The following is a 22428-nucleotide window of genomic DNA, read 5'->3' as shown; positions in this document are numbered from 1 at the left end:
AATAATGCTGCAATGCTCATGGGAATGCAAACATACCCTAATTTCAATTATTTTAGATAAATTTATTTAGATAAATATCCAGAAATGGGATTGCAGGATCATGTGGCAGTTCTATTTTTAATTTTTTGAGGAACCTCCATACTATTTCTATAGCCTCAGCATCATTTTACATTCCGACCAGCAAGGCTCCAATTTTTCCACATCCTCGGAAACACTTGTTATCTTTGGGTTTTTTTTATAACAACCATCTTAACAGGCATGAGGTGATATTGCATTGTGATTTTGATTTGCATTTCCCTGATAACTAGTGACATTACGTGCTTTTTTCATATGCTTACTGGCCATTTGTGTATCTTCTTAGGAGCAATGTCTATTCAAGTTTTCACCAATATTTTAATTGGGTTATTTGTTTTTTGCTATGAGATTTGAAAATAAGAACGAGAGGTCAAATGCCTTGCTCAAGGTCACACAGTTTGGTAGGCATAGCTGGGAAAAACCTGCTTATATTGCCATTCATACCAGGCTGGCTCTAGGCTCAGTCAGTTTGCCAGGCTCAGTCAGTTTACCAGACCCAGTCAGTCTGCCAGATTTTTGAGATTACAAAGAAAACTCTTCTAAGTCCTTCTTTCACTCAGTGGCAGAGCTGCAGGAAGCCACTCCTGAAAAATAAAATAAATATGCTGGAGGGCAGAGATATTTCAATAAAAACATGTTTACCTCTTAATACCTTCTGCAGTCCAAATGCTGGAAACACTTTGCTAAGCAGTTGCGAGCCAGCAACATACAGAATTAGTTATAGGCCTTTTTCTTAGGTATCTAACACTTTCCTGTGAGGACATAGAGGTGCTCACAGGAAAGTGATAGGGGCATAAAGAAAAGGAGATAAGCTTTGATTGGAAGGATCTGCTAGGGTGACCAACCTTTCTTGCTAGTCCAGGACTATTCTGGTTTCAGCACTGAAAATTCTACATTCTGGGAAACCTTGCACCAGGATGCAAAAGTCCTGATTTTGGGAAATGGATACAGAAATTTAGGGAAAAGGTACAAAACTCATAGAGTAGCCCTCCAAAATAGGGTTAGAAGCAAAACTGTTTTTAGTGTCACATGGCTACGGCACAGATTAGCTGTTTTTACATAGTCACTGTGTTTTTCCATTGATGTTGGCAGCCATAATCTGTAGTCCACATAACGTCACATGCATTGTTGCATCCCTTGAAGCGATGTGTCTCATCGTGTAATTATGGTGTAATGGTGAGCGCTAATAGACCACTCCTGACATTGCCTTTGGATTAATTGTTATGCTTTGTGTCAAGATTGTACTAACTTAATTTTTAACATGATGAATATTGTGATCATGTTTCCTAAGAGTTCAGATAAGGAAAATGAGAATGATTACAGTATCAACACTGATATGACCAGTTATCACTGAAAAACAAGGCTAAAGGATATGTAACTTTAATAACAGATGAACAGACACATGAAACTGGATTAGGGAGGTAAATAACCAAGAGAGCACCCTGTACAATATTCATAAAATGATTAGGGATTGGGTAAGTCCAGGCTGAGAAAGGGAACATATGTCTAAGTCAATTAAAAGCTCTCATTGCCCAAAATGATATGAAAGATCAGTCTTCAGTAGTGGTGGCAGAATTAGTTTGGACCTATGTCAAGAACAAATATGCATTATCATTCTCTTGTATTCTTGTATTCTTCTCTTTATTGCTCTATGAAACTGAGTAGAGATATTTCCTCACTTAGAAGTTGCAACTAAAGTGCCCTGTGGGAGAGCAAAAGGGAAATTTTGATGACAGGTGTGTCAGTCCTTACAATTTAGAGTTGTTTCTGTCAGATCTTAGCAACAACCATGCTTTGCACAGCATATCAAGTGATACTTTAAATCACATCAAGTAAACAACGGTCCCCAAACTCTCAGGTACTTTGATTTGAAAAAAATAAAACTTGAAATAATCTTGATTTCTATGAAGATTTTAATAAAACAAAGAAGACATTTAAAAATTATTGATATCTTGTCTAAACATAAACTTGACTTCACTCATATAACTGAATATTCAGCAGATAGTATAACTGTAAATTTTGGCAAATTCAGTTCAGTCAGTAAACTTACCAAAGAAAATGAATAGAGCTTACCTACTGAATGTCCCGTATATGCTGTATGCAGCACTGCTTCAGCGAATAGTTTGCTATCCTCTGAGATTGTATCACTTTTCAGTTTCTCATTAACCTACAGAAGCAGTCCAAATGCTGGAAACACTTACTACACCTGCAAGTTGTATTACCGAGATTTCTGATGATGGAAATAATTGAGATCGTTTCCTTAGACATAGGCTTACCAGACACCTGACATTGCTGTGAAAGTGTTGGCCTGCCATCATCTCATATTTTCAAAGTGTGGAACCAAAAGAATATCCTTGTCTAATTTGGAAATACATTGGGGAAGAGAATGGAGAAATAGATTACAGTAAAATTTAAATGTTTATGCTCTTTCTTTAAAACTGGTATTCTTCAAAGAGATTCTAGGAGTCAAGGAAAAGATGAACAGACTCTATCTAAGTTGTTGGACGATTCATGTGGATTTCAACAAAAAATCACCAAGTGAAAAATAGCTCACCATTTGATTATAAGATTGCTTTCTTACTCAAAATAATGTCATTAGATGAAGTGTTAAAGAAGTACAAATTAGTAGTTGATAGATGGTCACCGGGGGATGAGGAGCACGGTATAGAGAATGCAATTAGCATTAATGTAATGGCTAGGTGAAGAGCCAGAAGAAAGAAAGAGCAATTATTAGGATTGTTTTATAAACAATATAAATGGCCAACCAAAGTACCGTATACTTGAAACTAATGAAATAAAATAAAATAATAATAATAATTAATAATAATAATAATAATGTCACCAGAAAAGGATAGCCAACTTAACCAGAATGTTCTCAATTTCTTTACTAAAACTGTAATTTGTTTTAAATCCAACTTTGATTTCACAAATTTTACTTATTTAAAACCATTTCCCCTGAGAAAGATAGATTTAACTTTTGATGGCATTCAGTGTGCCTTTAAGTGTTTAAAAATAGATACTACAGATAGGGATAGCCTATATGATAAATTTAGGATGTAGAGGACCTAATTGACCAAAACAAGCCTACAAGTCCAAAGTGAATAGACATTTTTGAGAGCTAGAAACTAATTCCAACAAGTATAAAAACTTGCTGTTGCTGATAGATAAAATCTAAGAATTCCATGCTTCTGTTGAGATAACATTTAGCTTTCGGTCATTACATTGGACTGATAAGAGTAAATCTGCAGGTAGGTCAAAGTGAATTTTATGTGTGACTGTATTTAGCCTTCTCATTTCATGAAAGAAAACTGTTCTAAAGACTTCAGGTAGTCCATAAAAATACCAAAAAAAAAAAAAAAAAAAAAGAAAGGGCAAAAATATACTACTATATAATGGGAAGGAAAGAAAAAAACATACTTTTAAATATTATTTTAAATATTATTTTTTAAAAATACTCAATATGACCTATATTTAATGTCTATTTAATTAGTCCTACTGTATTTATTTTCTCTTTTTAAAAGACTTCACATTTATATATCTTAATACATAATAATATAGCCTATAAAATATAAATATCCAATAAAAAGTTATAAAAACTTTATATCAGAGAACGAAAAATGTATAAAAATGTTATTAATCTTAGCATTGTCTTGTTTAAATAACAGCATTTATAGGAACAGAAAATCAAATAGTATAGAATATATAATTTCATATAAACACACTTTCCATAATGTTTCTGACAAAAGTAGTATGTAATACATGTAGTGCTAGTGAAGTTTCCAGGAGTGGCCAATAAATGAATGTCAGTTTTGGGTTCTGTGTAGAAACAAATATGAGAAACACAACCCTGGAAGCCATGATGCTCATATGAGAATTGCACCTGCAAATTGTATCAGGTAACTGTTAAAGAAGCATCGTTAATAATGCCCTAGAAAACAATTAAGACCCATGATGATATCTTTTAGTCCAGAGATGATTTATCATATGCTCAGATGTATCATTTTTTAGACTAATAAACTGTGCTGCCTGGGGTGGAAAGGGCCAAATAAAACCTATCATGTATATTATTATTACTATATATTATGCTATGATGGCTTATTCTTGTCTAGTTTGGCTGTGTCTCAAGTTTGCTCTCTAAAAATTCATCACTTTGCTTTTCTCAAGGAAGGAGGGAGCCCTGTAATCACAGAATTGTCTAAGTGCTAGCCCTCCTGAGCCTGGAGTTCCTCGTGTTCCTCTTTTTCTGCATCCAAGTCCACATCTCTCTGGGATCAGACCCATGCTCTTGACCTTCAGTTTTCCCCCAAACCATGTAGACCACTCTGGTTTGAACAGGGCATGGGTTCAGCTCAGAGGCTGACGCTAACTTACCTATTGCAGGGGCTTGGCTAACTTTTCCCTTTGCTTCTGGAAAGAATCCACTGAAATAAACAATTTTTTTAGACTGCCCCAGGGTCTGAGGCTCAGAGGTCTGCTCTAGCCTGTCTGTGGACATAAAGAAAAAGGGAATCTGGGAAGCAGCCAGATCTCTTGTGCACTCAGTTAGGAGATGGGGGCGGGGGTGGGGGATAGGCTGTAAACCCTTAGAGGCAAAACTATCTGAATCAGAGGCACTTCAATGACAGCTATAGCCATCAGGGAAGGGTGGATTGAAGTGGGCCAGGGGCTATCCCTGAGCCCTTGTTTGTTGGCATCTTCTGTTTCAAAATTCTCAGATATAAGAACTGTCTTTGGGGCACACTTCAGGGAAGAATTAGGAGGGGTCTTGTATTGGGGAAGAGGTAGGAGGATTCTTTACACTGTACTGGGCTTTGGGAACATTAGAAATTACTTTGAATAAGATGAAGGGAGCCCCTAGGGAGGAATATCTACCAGTCCATGACTGTAAGCATTATGAACTTGCTGTGCCTAGCAAGGACCAGAGAATCTGGTTCCATTTCTATAACACTTAGGATTCAATCTTAGGATTTGGTAATGGCACTTGTCTGCTTTTAGTGCTCCAAAAGGACTGAGGGAGTCTGGTGAGTCACTTAACAAGTGACTCTAAGGTAGTCAGAGAATTTAGTTCATATCCTGGCCTCTGTTGTTTTGGAAATGATGCCTCCTTCTGTCCTTTCTCCAAGCACATCAGGAAATATACTCTTTTCATGACTCACATCTGCAGATGCTCTTGGACAACAAGCTTGAAGATTAAGATGCTACAGGCCTCCACATGCCTGGTTGTAGGCATTTCCTATGGCTTTTGTCATATGGAGAGAAAGAAACTTGTTGGAGAACAGTGTGAGGATGTGGGGAAAAGAAGTGCTTGTTAGATGTCTGCCTCCAGGAAGACACTGAGTGGCCCACACCTGAGAATATTGGGACGGAAGATTCCAACCAACAACGGCTCTCTGGAGATAAGCTCTCGGAGTGGTGTTTAAGAGGATGGGAATCATATCAGGTGAGTCAGAGCAAAGGTGGAGTAAAGGTGGAGCAAAGGTGCTGACGTTAATAAAGGTTACAGCGTACTGAATCAGTGAGGTCCATATGGTCTACCTTAGGGATAGATTACTATCCTGAAAGTGTTTGGTGTCAGGTAACAGCATCTGCATCTTGCTTCTACATTGACACTGAGAAGCAGGAAAAGAATGCGAGGCTGGGGCCACACTGTCCCTCTCCTTCTCTGGGCAATCTACAGATCATCATTATCATGAATACTGCTGTTTTCTACTTTGAAATCACAGAATTCTATACTCTTTCTTTGTATTTATTTTTTAAAAGAGGTAATATAAACTTTATTGTTTCATCTTTTTAAAAGTCAAATAAAGGCTTTCTATTTGTGATTCTCAGTAGACCTCTGCTTAAGACAGATGCAAAATCTCAGACCTACAGGCTCAAGTGAGCTTATCAGATGGGATTCCACTTCTGAAGGCCAGCATTGCTCTCTAGATCAGCCTATGGACACCAGATATGGGAAAGATGACCACTGATGAAGGAGTGTTTGGAGACTCTCTCTCCAACAGATGTCCTACACTTCCTTAATATTTCTCTCCAAGACCACTGGATCACAGTGTTTGGTGCTTTAGCCTAGAACCTTCTACAGAGGTCCCCAAACCTGGGCCACAGATCAGTAATAATTAGTGGTATGTCTGCCCAAGCAAAGCTTCATCTGTATTTGCAGCTGCTCCCTAGCACTAGTATTACCACCTCGGCTCCACGTCAGATCATCAAGCATTAGATTCTGATAAGAACACCAGTTCCTGGTGCCAAAAAGGTTGGGGACTGCACCCAAGGAGGTTTTCATGAGAGTTTTGAGCAGAACTCCTAGTTTCCACCCTAACTCATGTTCTGCCTAACATATTTCCCTAGAAGTAGGAGAAGCACCAACCATCCCAGATTGCCCAGGACTGAGGGATTTCCAGAATTTCAGTGCTAAATATAGAAAAGTCCTGGGTAAATCAAGACAAGTTGTTTACCCTGTGAAGGACAGTGCTTTAATCCTTCCTGAGAGTAAATGTGTTCCTACTATAAATGCCTCCTTCTGCAAACAGCATTGATTTAGTAAGTTGGGAAGAGGAACAGGGAAAACAGGAGTCAGCTTTTTAAAATAGCTCATTGATTTGGCCCTCCATTTTGAACATCTCTGATTTTATTTCTCATAGCTGCCACTATCACTAGAAGCACACTACAAATGTACTAATGAGTCTGGATGAGGAGAGGACCAGGACCAGGACAGGCACTCCAGGGAATGAAGCTAGAGCTGGTGTATGAACAATTCAAAATACCTTGAGCTTCTATGCAAAGAAGGTGATTGCAGTCCTACATCACTTCTGGAGATGGTAGGAGAGAAGAAAGAGAAAAAAATAACTAATATTAGTGAGAAGGGTTTGAATTAGAACTAGATTTAGCATGTGGGTTTTTGGTTTTTGTTTGTTTCCTTAAGAAAGAATCCACAGCTTTGTTTTTGTTTTTTTTTCTATTTTGTGATTTTTTTAATTGAGCTGTACATATTTAATGTGCACATCTTGATGAATTTTAAGATAATTGTATACCTGTAAAACCATAACCATCACCACATAAAATGCCATAAAGTCAACTCTCATTTCTAAAAGTTCTAATTTCCTCCTCGTCTTTTTTTTTTTGATAAAAACTTTTAACAAAAGATCTATCCCTTAACAAATTTTAAGTATACAATACAGTATTGTTAACTATATGCATGATGCTATAAAGTAGATCTCCAAAACATATTCATCTTGCTTAACTGCAACTATGTAGTCTTTTACCAACACTTCCTCAGTTACTTCTTCCCATTTTATTCTCTGCTTCTATAAGTTTGACCATTTTTAATTCCCGATACAACTGGGATCATGCAGTATTTGTTCTTCTGTGTCTGATTTATTACACTTAGCAAGTTCATCCGCGTTGTTACAAGTGGCAGAATTCTCTTTTTTATTAAGGCTGATGAATATTCCTTTGTATGTATATATACCACATTTTCTTTATTCATTCAGCAGCCAATGGACACTTAGCCTGTTTCCATATCATGGCTATTTTGAAAAATGCTGCAATGAACATGGGAGTGCAGATATCTCTTCGAGCTTTCAACAATATTTAAGAGAAACGTGCAACCCTAGATTGGCTTCACTCAAGTTAATGCATGTGAATAGTTAAAGTGAAACTGTGTGTTTCTACAGCCTTCCATTAATCCATTCCATTAATCCATCCTAAGGTTAAGACTTAGGGCACTTTCCTGCTTTCTCTTCTTGAACAATGTTCACTTGGCTTTCTTCTTTTTCAGGTAGTAAACTCCTAGAGGGTAGGGACATGGCTTATTATTCATCTCTGTGTCCCTGGGTCCAAGCAGGTGTTCTATGTCTGTTGACTGAATGAATGGATGAGACATTATGACACAGAATTAGGACAGTCTTCATGGTTCCCCAGCCATGCCTGCTGAGGGTTCATACTGAGCCATCAACAGCAAGGCCAACGCCTCTCTAATCCTGCTGCTCACTGCAGTCGGTTGAACCCAGTGACCACTCTTCTCTCCCACCAGGTAACTGTCTTTCAAAGACAATAACTCAGTGAGTGTCTCTGAGCACTCATGTAAAGCAACTCTTTCTAGGAGGATCAATTAACAAATACTATTGAAACTCTTCTATGTGCCGGTACTCTGAGCTCGTGCAGAATCCCAGTCCATTGGGAACTGCCCATACCATGTGTGGCAGGGAGCCTTCCAGAACCTGCCTGCCTCACATTGCCTCCCACAATCACCACCCACCCTGTAGTGATGGTCATAATGCTGCTCATTTTCCTATTGAACCTATTGGTGTTCACCATTTGCATAATTCCTCTGGTTGGGCAACATGCAGACAGTCTCTATAGGAAGCCCTGCTAAGAGAATGGGGGAGCTAGTGGAGGAGATTGGGACATGTGAGACCCCACTCCTCCAGACCCTTCTCAAGACCACACCATAGCTAATATCAATGGTGGTCTCTTTGCAAGGCTTAGGAGTTCACACCTGGGAGATAAAGTAACACTGGGAGAAACCACCTATGCTTCCTGTACATGCTCAGGGCCAACCTTGCCAAGGAGAAGAGGGAGAGAGAGGTTCCAAGAGAATAGCTGAAACCAGGGCTTCCTGGAGCAGTGAAAGGAAGAGAACACAAGTCCCATTGCACCAAACAGAGGGATAAAAGGCTGCAAGAAAAGGCAAGGCTTGACTTTGTCTTTCTTAGAAAAAAAGGGATTCAATCAGGGACTCCTTAGAAAGAGCAGATATCCACAGAAAGGACACAAAGGTCCTCTCTAGGGATCCGCCACCCACACACACATTTACCTCAAAGTACAGACATGGGCATAAAACACATTGTGTTATCATTGTTGTGTGGCAGAGTATCATACCTGAATGGATTTATCTCCTTATCGAAGACATAAAACTCAAAGTATGTGGAGCATGATAAGAGGAAGAAGCCAAAGCTGAGGGAGAGCTGGGCTCACAAACACACATGCAGCCCTGTCAGCTGGTGTTCTTATAGTGGAGGTGAAATCCTCACTTCCTTCTAAGACTTTCCATGAGCAGCCACACAGCAGCCACAATCCAAGGCAAGAAGGCCATCAGTCCACTGCAGTCATGAACGGAACATTTGTTCAGCTGGAAACTTTTCTATACTGCACTCAGTTATTCATATATATTTATTGACACCTTCTTTGTGCCAAGCACTATGATAAACACAGGACATACAGCAGTGAGCCGAGGCTGTGGGAAAATGCCGGAGATGGGCCAGGAATTCCCCTCTGTCCTAGAAGTTGAGGTATTTCTGGTTACAATACTGAGAGAATACCTGCGTGGCTAAAATGCGGTGGGAAGATTGATGAAGGATGAAGTTGCAGTGGTAGGTGAGGTCCAAGGCATATAGGGTTTAGAGGTTTATGGTAAAAAAAAAAAAAATTGTCTTTATTTTAAGTGAACCAGGAATCAATTAAATAATTCAAGCAAAGAAGAAGTAGAATAAATGAGTATGTCAAATAGGCAGATCTGATGGAAAAATGAAGACAAAATTAATGATCTGAGGGCTACTGAATGTGCATACGATTAGAAATTGGAAACCCGTTTGACAAATTGGAGGAGAGGAGAATGTACGTGAGGTGGGTGGTGACCTCGCTGCCTCTAAGGTCTCCTCTGTGTAGTAAATCTCAGGGGTCAAGGCAGGAATACTCCCAAGTCAGACCAGGTGATGTAATCAGATTCTACCACTTGTGGGTGTGTAATGCTGAGCAAGTTACTTCGTATCTCTAAGCTTCAAGTGATCATTGTTGTTGCTACTATTGTTTTCGTTTTAATATATAAACTACTGATAATACCTACAACATAAGTGTGTTGTGATAATTTAACTAGATGATATACATAAATTGCTTAGAATAGTGTCTGACACTTAGTAAGGGTTAAAAATGCAGCTATGTTGTTATTAGTGACACACAATCAGGTGCAATTTTGGAGCATCATGCTGTACAACATGGGCATTGGCACGTCATCTACAAGTAATGCACTCTTTGATTAAGCATAATACACATCAGTTTTCATATCTGAGAAATGAGATTAAGTTAATGCCACTTCAAGGGTTTAGTGGTAACCGCAGAACAGACGGTCTGCCTGATGCCAGTTGACCAGTAAGAAAGTAGTTGAACTCCAGGAGGGCCAGGAAAGAATATGATCCCAAAACAGGTCAGAGGTTGAGTCACAGGGAGGTGTCACTGGATCTCATGTGCTGAGGACAGGAAAACTTCAAGGTCATGGCAAGTCAAGTGTATGTTGCTTTCTTTTACTCTTCCCTTTGGGTGTACAGAGCTGCTGTTGTACTTGTAGCCCAGGCTTACAGGGCTTGCTTTAGTCTGAGTTTAATCCAGCATTCTTAGTATTAGAGCTCAAATCTCCATATTATCAGGGTAGGTGAGAGGTGAGGGGCAGGTTTCTGAACATTCCTTAAATGAAAGGATTGAGTGAGCATGTGAGTGGGAAGAAAGAACAAGAAGAGATTCGGTAGAAAAATATTAAGTGTTCTCATAGATTGAAATAAGACAACAAGGTAGGTTTGCTTAATAAGTTAGAAAAATTTTATACAAATGTGAAAATGACCTCAAAGAAGAGTAAAACCTGTTTGCAGCCTCCACACACCCCATAGAACCACTTTCAAAGGGCAAAGGGCCATTGCCTAGCAATAAAAGATTAAGTTGAAACATGATTGTGCCCCTGCTTTATGACATTTTCTTTCTCCTCTAAGTAAAATAAATAAATAAATCATCACTTTCTCTAAGCTAAAGAAAATTTAGAACAAGAATGCATTTGAAAATAACTTACAAAAGGCAGATTCAAAATTCCTTTGCCAGATTAACATGTAAAAAGCTTGGAAGCCATTACAACTACCTTCACAACAAGAAAATGCTGAACAAACTAAAAAAACAACTCTTTTTAGAAGTATCAGAGAATTGTAGTCAGAGGCAAAAGGCTGCCCTGATAACTGGAGAGAAAGGCAGATGCAGAGAATCACAACTCTCCAGGAGCAGAAGCCAAGTTGAAGCCAACACTATGAGGAACACTTAAATGACAATTGATGAATTGCCGGAAACTCAGTATGACTAGTTTGAGAGTTAAAATACATCCAACTGATCTTTAACACAGGAGCAAAGGCAATTCAATGAAAACAAGACAGTCTATTTAACAAATAGTGATGGAACATCTGCACAATTATTTTCCACATGAAAAAAAAGAGAAATCCAGAACAGAACTTACAATTTTTACAAAATTTAACTCAAAATGAATTAAAGACCTAAATGTAAAATTTTAAACTATAAAACTTCTAGAAGATAGGAGAAAATCTAAGTGATTTTGGTTTTGCTGATGATTTATTAGATGCAAAAATCAAAATCCATGAAAAGAAAATTTAAGTTGGACACTATTAAAATTAAAAACTCTGCTCTGTGAAAGATACTGTTAAAAAGAATGAGAAGACAAGCCACAGACTGGGAGAAAATATTTGCAAAATACATATCTGGTAAAGGACTGGCATCCAAAAATATGCAAGGATACTTGAAATTGAACAATAAGAAAACAAACACCCCAAATTAAAAAAAAAAAAAAAGTTGAGCAAAAGACTTGAACAGACATCTCACCAAAGACGATAAACAGATGGCAAATAAGCATGTGAAAAGATGTTAACTTCATATGTTATCAGGGAAATACAAATTAAAACAACAATGAGATACCACTACACATCTTCTAGAAAGGCTAAAATCCAAAAGTCTATTAATAAACAAAACAATATTCAAAACCTCCCATAGCCAGACTTTACTTTTAGGTAGGGTAGTGTCAGTATAATCTAAAACATTAACTACAAAGGGGAAAAAAATTACATGACTTTTAAATAAATGTTTAAATCATTTGATTAATTTCATTCATGATGAAAATAAAATCTTATTGAGAATAAAAAGAAATATCATTAATATCATAAATTGTTATCTATTGTGTTGAATCACATGAAATTTCCATTTTGTAGCTTTAACCACCAAAATAAACAGTGAATTATTAAAAAAACAGAAAAGGATGCTTATTTTGATTACTGCTATTTAATATTGTTCTGGAGGCTCTATCCAGTGAATAAGACAAGAAAAAGAAATAGAATTCATGAGTACTGAAAAGAATAAAATAAAATTTACCTATAAACAACATGATTATGAATATAGGACCAGAAGCATTCACATAAAAAAATTTAGCATTTTTGTCGTATAAATTTACACACACACACACACACACACACACACACACACACACACATGCTCCAACACCCTTGTAGGGAGGGAGGAAGGAATAAATAAGTGGCACATAGATCTGTCCTAATAAACTCTCGATACAAGTTGATTGAATTATTTTTAGTGGTATGACACTTATGTCAGTTCTGACAAGATAGCATATGGTCCATAACTCAAGTTGGCAGATTTCCAAGTTGCCATGGATGTACCAAAGGGTTTCTAGTAGCATAGGCCACCATTTTTCCATCCACACATAGTAAAAGGTAGAAAATTTTGCGTTGTCAATATGTTGAGAGACATTAAGCAGTCAGCAACTAAACTACACATAGCATAGCAATAGCCTTCACTCTGTGAATCCCAATTAAAAGTTTGCTTGTCTGTCTTCCCTGCAAAATTTTGAATTCATTTTGTGGACAAGATCTGTTCTTTTCAATATCCTTAGCGCCTAGCAAAGACTTGACTTAAAAAAGAGCATTGCAAATATTTCTGATTATTGAATATGTGTAACTTATTTATCTTGTTTCTGAGATGGGAATGTAGAATTAACTCCATTTACCTAAATGTGGTGTTAACATTGGAGAGAATTCTCCTATCCAACCTGAGGTTGTATACTATTCCATTCTGTGCCTAAACTAATCTGTAGTGGAGTGCCAACTTCCATTGTCATTTAATGCTTCTACAATTATCGGATCCACTGGCCATCTCTAAAATAAAATGTACTCAGCAGACTTGAAAAATATATTCCACAGATTTAAAAATATTTATAAGTCTTAGAAAGAAAGAAACTTTGTGAAGTCCATGTAATGCAGGTCAATCCTATTTTGAGTATATGCACTAAGATATTTTATGTATTTAGACAATTAGATCAGGGACTCAACTTTCATCAATGGTTTCTTCTTTGTTAAAGCCAATCAAAGCTTCAAAGAAACTACAAAAGGAAAGAATCTTCAAATGCCCTTGAGGGATGAGTTAACACCTTGAAATTTTCATCTAAAAGTGTTCTTAATAGATACCTGACTAATGTATGCTTAAATTCTAATGAGGACTAATAATAAGATCCTAATAGAGCTGTTTGGGTTTGTTTTTTTAAATAGCATATCCATTTTCTAATCTACACTGAGCTGTAGCTAATGAGCATGAGGAAGAATTTAATTTTAAATAAATAAGTACAGTTGTGCATGAAAAAAATCAATAGTAAAAACATTTTTCATGATACTCTTCTAGCTTGTGTATTTTGCTATAAATCTTATCCATAATATGGGATATGATTATATAAGTTTTGCAGAGATATTTGATATTTATAATTTTACATAAACTTTTACATTGATGAATAACATCTACATAAACATATGCAAATATGTGTATATCTGACGAATTTCTCAAAGTTAACATATGTTTAACCATCACCACCAAGAGCAATAAATAGAATTCCCCATCCTGTTCCAGTCACTGCTCACATCCTCCAAAGGTAATACTGCCCTGACTTCAAATACCTTAAAATCATTTGGGTTGTTTATGATTTTTAAGTAGAGCAGTATATACACTTTTTTGTCTGTTTTTTTTTACTGAGCATTTTGTCTGCAATATGCAACCCTATTGTTGGATTTAGCATCAGTTTCCTTTCATTGTTGTGCACTATTCTATCAGGTAAATATAATACAATTTTTTCTACAGGTGAAAGATATTTGGGTTGCTTCTCATTTGGCACTGTTAATGATAATGCTACCACATTCAGTCTTGCAAGTGGTTGGGTTTTGATTTTTGTGTGTTTCTAATGGGCATATGCCAATGTGAAATTTCTGGATCACCATCGTGTGTGCATGCACTACATTTTAATAGATATTAACAACCAGTTTTCCCAATGGCTTTTCCAATCCATACTCCAACCCTCAGGAATGAAGTTTTCAGTTGTTCCATGTAATCTCCAAATCTTGATGGTACCAGAATTTTCCATTCAATCTATCCAGTGAGTATATAATGTCATCTAACTGTGATTTTAATTTATATTTCCCCTATGATCAAATAGAGCACATTTTTAATATATTTATTTTCTATCTGGATATCTTGTTTTGCAAAATGCTTATTCAAGTACTTTGCCCTTTTTTTCTATTCTATTGATTGGAAAAGTTCTCTGTATATTTTGGATGAAGGCCCTTTGTTTAACATAAGTAATGTAAATATCTTCATCTATATATTGGACTTCCTTTTTACACATAATGGTCTCTTTAAATAAGTGGAAAGTTTTTGTTTTAACATAGCCCAATTTATCAGTCTTTTGCTCCATGTTTTATACTTTCCCACCTGAGTTCATGAAGATACTCCCTGATGTTATATACCAAAAGCTTTATTATTTTATTTTTCACATTTAAACCTACAATTTGGAAAATTATTTTTCGTTTGTTAAAAGAAATTTCTTCTTTTCACCCTCTGTTCTTTTTAAGGCATAATCTGTTGGGTTTTTTACTCTTTGGTTCCTTCTAGTTTATTCTTCATTTTAAATTTATCTACTTTTTTCAGTTACGTTTTCTTCTTTCTGAGCTTTTTTAATTTTTTAAAAATGATTCACATTTTATATTATTTTCTTTAGTATCTGGAGCTTGTTTAGAAATATTAGGCTATAGTTTTCTTATGTTTTGCAAGCATGTGTTTCTGATATTTTTTCTTGACTATAAGGATGTTATTTTGTTCCTTATTCTCATTTGTCTTATGAACGCATTATATAGGATTGAACTATCATCCTTTTCTGTTGATCATTTTTATGTGAAATTAGTTTTCCTAGATTTTTCAAAGGTAGAGATCAGAAAAGATCAGGAGAGATCTAGCTTCACATCTACAACTTTTTCTGTTGTTTTAGTAAAATAGGCAAAATTATGGCTTAGAGCTTTCTGTAATAACCTAGTTCTGCTCTCTCTCCACTTTTATCTGGATCTCGCATTTCTTTGCCCCAATAGCCCTGTCTTGCTTGGTTTGGATTCTTTTCCTAGCAGGTCACAACTTCAGTGTGAAACTTTATCTTGGCAGGGATCTTCAGCTGGTTCATGCCCAGATTACCCCTAAAACATTACAGAAAGCCCCTTGCATTCACTTGTGAATTTGAGCAGGCCAAACTCATCCTAGTTTCAGCTGCTCTTTTCAAATTATCCTACAATGTTTATCAGTGTCTGTCTTTTGGCTGCTTATGGATTCTGCTGATAGGTCCATTAGATACCTCCTTCCTACCTTCTGTTTCACCCCAAACAATGCTGATAGCATACAGGACTTAGAACAATTGAGGCTTTCCCTATTTACTCATATTTTGGGGTTATAAGGAATGACTTGTCAGTTATTTTTGTTGTGCAATTGTCTTACATTTCTGATTTTCTTATCCTGTATATTTTTATGAAGGGTTTCAGGAAAACTCAAAAATCTAAGTTGTAGCTACTCTAGCATTTTCACAGAATTCTTTCAGGAGGGTCTATTTTTATTTCTCTAGTTTTAGCATTTGACGCATCTCAAGTGGGGTGGAAAAGAAGATTGCTTTCTGTCTGCCATACTCCCTTCCCCATTAAAATTTCTAGCCTATTTCACCCCTACTAGGCCTGAGAAAGCTAGCCTAGAAAGTTACTTATTGGACATTCTAGAGACTATGCTTTCTAAATCCAAATTCCAGGGCAAGACTGCACCGCTTGGTGAGCTGTCAATCAAGAACAAGTCAGCATCAGAGAAACTCAGGATATGGAAAGATACTTCATGCTGTGGCCTTCCAGATTTCACAAGGCTTAAGATAATGGTGAAAACGGGTATCAGTTCAGTTTCTCAAAGACCTGAATGAGGACATCTGTGTTTGGAGATTTTAGGGGTTAAAGAAGATAAAATAAGAATGAAAAAATAAATGTAAAAGAAACAGCAAAAGCACAAAATGGACTCAGAGCTCAGAATCTATAAATATATTCTCTGTTGTGATTGATTAGAAATATAAGACACATAGTTAGAAACCACTGGTTTTCTAAATTATGGCATACTTTGGGGACATATTTTCCGTCCATATGTTAGTAGACACTACAATAATCTTTCTCCACTTAAGAAAGTATTCTATTGGCATTATAGTACAAGTATATTTGTTCCCCTTGGTTTCCAATCATTTGAAAACATTCGATCAATATTTTCAAGCCCCTGATATAGTCCAAGAACAGTTGTCATGACCAGCCAGGTTTCAGGCATAAAACAGATGGGTAGTTTGAGGAGTAATATGAGCAGAGATTGATAAAAGAAATATTTACAAATGTATAGGCAGGGGGTTAGGGAAATCAACAAGAGAGTGCAAGGGCTAGCATGTGGAGGGAGCTGTAGGACCATTAAGCCCAAAGGGACACTGTCAAGGCCCAGGAAAATCAAAACCTCCCCAACCATCTCCCAGAGTCCCCCTTGGAGATGAATGAAGCCTAAGGTCAGCAGTCCCCATGGTTGCTTTACAATTGCTCAGCCTCTTGATGCACAGAGCAGAGGGGAATGGGGCAGAGAGAGGATGCAGATGGGCAGTTAACAATCTCCAATACTTCCAGACACACAGTAAACAAACACAAGTCCCTGTCTCCCAGGAGCTTATATTCTAGTACAGAAGGAAGACAATAAATACACATACAATTTAAAGTCCACTAGGAAGAAAAACCAGGTGATGTGAGGGAAAGGGAGTGACAGAGATGTCAATACTGAATCCCTTGAAAAGGCATTTGGATATAGAATCAGAAAGTGCCACAGCAGAGACCCAAATGAGATATGAATTCTTGGGTAGAGAGAATAAGTGCATAGTGGATGGGAACATGCTTCAAAAGCTCAAGGCACATCAAGATTGAAAGGAGATTTTTTTCTCTTTGACCACTGAACTAAGTACAAGGATTTCCAGTAAATATTATGACCAATAAGCAAAGTTTCTTATGAACCTATAAGGGAAGCAAGTGACACAGTACAAAACAGAAATGTTCTTGAACACCAAGATAGTTTTTTCTGTGTCTAAAAGTGATTAGAGTAGTCACATCTCCCACCATTGCATCAAGTTTTGCCTTTTTGAGGAGAAGGCATGCAGTAAAACAGAAGCCAAAGAAAGATGAACCTCCTTTCCTGGAGGTGACATAAAAGATGAAGAAAAATTCATGAATGGAACAGGTAATCCCAGGAACCATCATCTGCCAAATGTAGAGCCCTTGGCAGACTCTAAGGTCTTAGATAGGCCAGTGTCTCCTAGAGACACCTGGTTGGGTAAAAGAAGGAGGAGGAAGAGGAACAGGAGAAGTCACCAGCATTTATTGAGTTCTGCCTTTATGTTAACATCATTCTAAGCACTTTACATTAACTCATTTAATCCTCAGTCTTATTAGGTAGGTACTAGAATTATATCTATTATATAGATGTTGGAACTGAGGCACAGAGGAGATAACTTACTTATTCCGTAGACTCAGAGCATGAGTAGGAGAGCTGGAATTTGAGCCAGGGGGTCTGACTCTAACGCCATGCTTTTCACTGCTACAACTTCTTTAGCTGGAGCCTCAAAGGAGAAAGGACTTCCACCATGGTCATGAAACATCCCCCAAACCAGGCAAAAGAGAGTGCCTCTCCTTCCCCTTGCACATATCTTCAGGCAGACCTCGGAGCACCAGTCTTTCTTTCTAAGACTGCCCCTGATTATATTTTTTCCAAATTTCACTTGAGTTAGCTGAAAGGAGGGAAAGGAAAGGGAGCCATATACAGTTTTCATTTTGGAACTTGTACTGCAAATGCCCCTCTTTTCCCTGTCCCAATGATAACCCAGAAGACCCAGAGTCACAATGGCCTTCTGCTACACCATTCATTCACCAACTCTCAAAAAGGTCAGACTTCTATGAGGGACCATTTGCATCCAAACAGAAGATAGATCCAGGCATACCCAAACTGGTCATTGGCAAGACTGTAGCTCCAGGGTGGACGGAGTGTAGAGGAAACACTAAAATAATTAGGTTCCCCAAGATTTATAATATCAGAGCTCCCCCTGTCCTTGCCTACCTTAGGCCTGAAGGGGTAAGAGGATGAAGCAGGACTGGAACATGGAGAGAAAAAGCAATATGGACAGAGCCACTTAACATGAGGTATGCCTCTGTAGAGGGAAGCAGCCCGACAACCCAGGTGACACTGCAGGAAGGAAGAGAGAGAAAACTAACACCCTGGCATCACTTTCTACCTACCCTCTTACCTGTTGCCAGTTCTCTTTGTTGGTGGAGTCCAACTGGCAGCCAGAGCACATTCATGCAAAGCTCTCAAGGATGAATCTGGAGGAAGAATCTGGACAGATGGACATGGCCAGCACATCAGGAAAGTACTAGCACATGAAGCAGTGGACTGAGTACTGGAGAATAAATGTGGAGTGTTCAAACAATTGACAGGCAAACTGCAGCCTTGCCCCTAGGAACCCTGTGAGACCCACCTGCCCATCCTACATGAGAAAAAGACCAATTACATTGTGTTAGATTGTACAGTGGCACTCTGCTACACTGCTTCTCCTCTGATGTTCCTTGATAAGAAGTGCAATAAATCTACTCTACATTTTATTGTACCCTGCTGGTTGCAATACAACTAACAGATAGACATGGTATATAAAGAACAAAGTCAGAATATGACCCCTGGCATGCTGACTTTAAAACTCTTCATGAGTACAGAGAAATTAAACATGATTCCCAGAGCTATGCCTGGAGTCATTTGCAACAAAGTTAGCTTTAGCAAGATAAGAGTCAAAAATAAATGCATGAATGAATGAATGAATGAATGAATGAAAGCTTTCATAGAGGAGAGGTGGTTAAATTGAAGAAGATATGCTGGGGAATCTGAATTCTTCCAAGAAGGTTTTAAAAAGTAGCCAAGAGATTGACTATCTAGGACAAGGCTCCATTAGGCACAAATCCAACAATATTGATAGGTACAAATTAGGATGCCTAGAAAAATGTTTGTGGGGCAGAGAAGGCTCTAAGTAGAATGATAAATGACAAAAAGGTGAGCTGTGTCTGGGGATCTTCTCCGACATTGCTATAATTATTTTCCTCTCGCCCAGTTCTCCAATATGATAGTTCGATCTGGTCACATTCAATCCATCCTTATTCTCATGCCTGGTTCCTATTCCCTTTAATCCTAAAACGTTAAGCAACAGGAGAGCAATGGCTAATGTGTTAGCTAATAATAAAGAATAGTCCTGAGACAACTCTTAAGGATATTCACACTTCAGGGAGCTCTTTCAGAGAGCTTCCATTACATTCTTATTGGTGGTCAATTCTAGACTGCCTGCCTAGACTTCCCACCCCTGAACTTCACTTTTAAAGAAAGAAACACTTGGTTCGGCACTTCCTGGAATTTGTTAACCCAGTCTAAGATGTCTCAGGGGCATTCTGAATGAGGCAAGGCCCTGGACTGATAATCTAAGAAGACTCATTTCAGCCCTAGGAGCTCACAGGACAGTAGGATATTAGAGATTAGAATTTTACCTACACATTTTCACTTTTAATTTCAGATTTATCTATCTAGTTAAATGTTTCTTATTTGGCTATGCTGGCTGAATAAAAACAGGAGTCAAGATACTTCTAAGGGGAAAAAAAATATAACCATGGGCAATAAATTTTGGTTGCCTAACCTCCTGAGTAAGATAAATTTTGTCTTCTATACAGACCCATTTAGTATATAATTTATAATCTCCTACCCAGTGGGATCTATTGTACCATAGGTAGGACATTACTGCCCTTACATGTAGGATCCAAGGGAGCAGGAGAAAAGGGATTTGGCAGCAATGACCCTCATTTTTTTTCTTTTCAAAGGCTATAGAAGGTTATAAATCCATATTATAGAAATAGAAATAAAGACACCTGGGCAGGCAAAGGGCTTATACGAAAAATAGAAAGGATCATCACAAAGGACCTCTCTCTACTTCTTCAGGGGATAAGGAGTGACAAGAAAAGGAATATTTCTCATGGAATAGTGACAATGCCTTAACTAGGATAGATCAGACCCTGAGTCTATGACATTGATTTCCAGCCTGTGTTCTCCCCTGAGACTCTAGGCTGTGACCTAGGAGACTTTTAGAAGCTAATGTACTGGAAAGAGCACTCAAATTGGCATTGAGAGACTTGGGGTGAATCTTAATTTTTCTTTAATTAGCATGTAGCCTTGGGCAAGTCACTTAACCTTACTATTTATAAGTTAATAAAAATAAACACAATAAATTATTTAAAGTATCATCAATAGTGAAGTTCCAATTCTAAACCTGTCATTGTAGAGTTTGTAACTTTCTAAAGTATAAAGGTCTCTTTATTGTAGGGTTTCATCTCATAACACATTTATTTATTTAATCATTTGTTTGTTCATCCACACATTCAGTTAAGATTAATGGAGCATGCTACCAACAAGAGAATAAGGAAGCCTATCTTTATTATGTGATGAGACCATATGTCAGTCTCTGTCTCTGTTGTCTTCTGCTGCATCTATTACTTACATAACCTAATCAGTAGTTATTTTCCCAGCGGGGGGTGGAAACAGAAACAAGTTTAGTATTTGAATTAATTGTTTGGACATCATACCCATCCATTCTTAGGAACAACTCTGCCAGACCTGAAATATGGAGATGTCCTCTTCTAGGGTGCTCAAAAATTTCCTTTTTAGTTTCCAAGGCTGCCTCTTCATTATTTCTGACAAGGACTACAATTAAGAAACATGATCAAATTCTAGCAATGATAGAATAAAAAGAAACAGATTTAACCTCCTGCCATAAACAACTGGACTAAACATACAAAACAACTGTTGTGAAACATTGAATAACAATTATTGCTGAATGGTGATACCTGAGAGAATAGAAACATGTGCGAGGATCCCTAGAATTGTACTAGAATTCTGAAAAGAATTTCAAAATTCAGTGAGGAAGGAGAAATCCAAATAGAATCTGTTGGAGAAGACAAAAGATCAGAATTAATGAGGTAGAATTGCCCAGAACTACATAGATAAAGAGCTCCAGAAATCTGTAGAATATACTCTTGAAACTTTGTTGAGTACTAGGATATAAATATTTAAAATGATTCTCTGTAGAACTGGCTAAAAATGACCATGGAGTTATCTCTGTAAATGGCCAGAGCTCATACAAGGCTAAGAGAAGTTCAACTCTGTCTTAGTCAGCTTGGGCTGCTATAACAAATTTCCATAGACTAGGTGGCTTAAACAACAAATATTTGTTTCTCACAATTCTGGAGGACAGAAAGTCCAAGATCAAAGTGCCAGCGGATCCAGTATCTTGTGAGGACCCACTCCTAATTGGCAGGCAGCCATCTTTGCATTGTCTTCTCACATAGCAGAGAGAGAAAGAGGAAGCAATATCTCTCATGTCTCTTCACATAGGGACACTAATCCCATTCTGAGGACCCCACCCTCATGACCGAGTTATCTCCCAAAGGTCCCACCTCCAAATTCCATCTCATTGTAGGTTAACATTTTAATATATAACATGTAGTCTACAACAAATTTCAACTCACCACAGTAAATAATCTTCATTAAACACCCAACATTCAGTAGAACATTAACATTCAGTGGAGATGTCAGAGGAGACATGCCTTAGCAGTAGGACCAAAATTTCACTAGAGTTAAAGTTACTGGAGATCCATCCAAAGGAACCTTAATAACAGGTACCAAAGAAATCAAATAGGTAATAATTACTAAATTACCTATAAAATAGTCTACCTCTTTAAAAGAAGACAATAAATCCAATTACTTACATTGTAGAATATATGATAATCAGCATCCAATCAAAAATTACTAAACATGTAAAGAAGCAAGTAAATGTGGCCCATAAAGAAGAGAACAAGAAAACCATAGACTCCTGTCTGTTATAAAGAGAGATGCAAAAATTATCAAGATAGTAGCAAACCAAATCCAGCAACACATAAAAAGGATTAAGCATGACCAAGTGAGATTAATCCCAATTATGCAAGACATATTTAACATTGGAAAAATTAATCAATATAATATGTCATATGAAAATAATAAAAGATAGAACCACATTATTATCTCAATAGATGCAGAAAAGCACGTGACAAA

Source organism: Pteropus alecto, unplaced genomic scaffold (assembly GCF_000325575.1).
Source record: "Pteropus alecto unplaced genomic scaffold, ASM32557v1 scaffold210, whole genome shotgun sequence".
In the NCBI taxonomy this organism is placed as follows: Eukaryota; Metazoa; Chordata; class Mammalia; order Chiroptera; family Pteropodidae; genus Pteropus; species Pteropus alecto.
The sequence above is the reverse complement of the archived record's forward strand: the minus strand, read 5'-3'. Positions refer to the sequence as shown.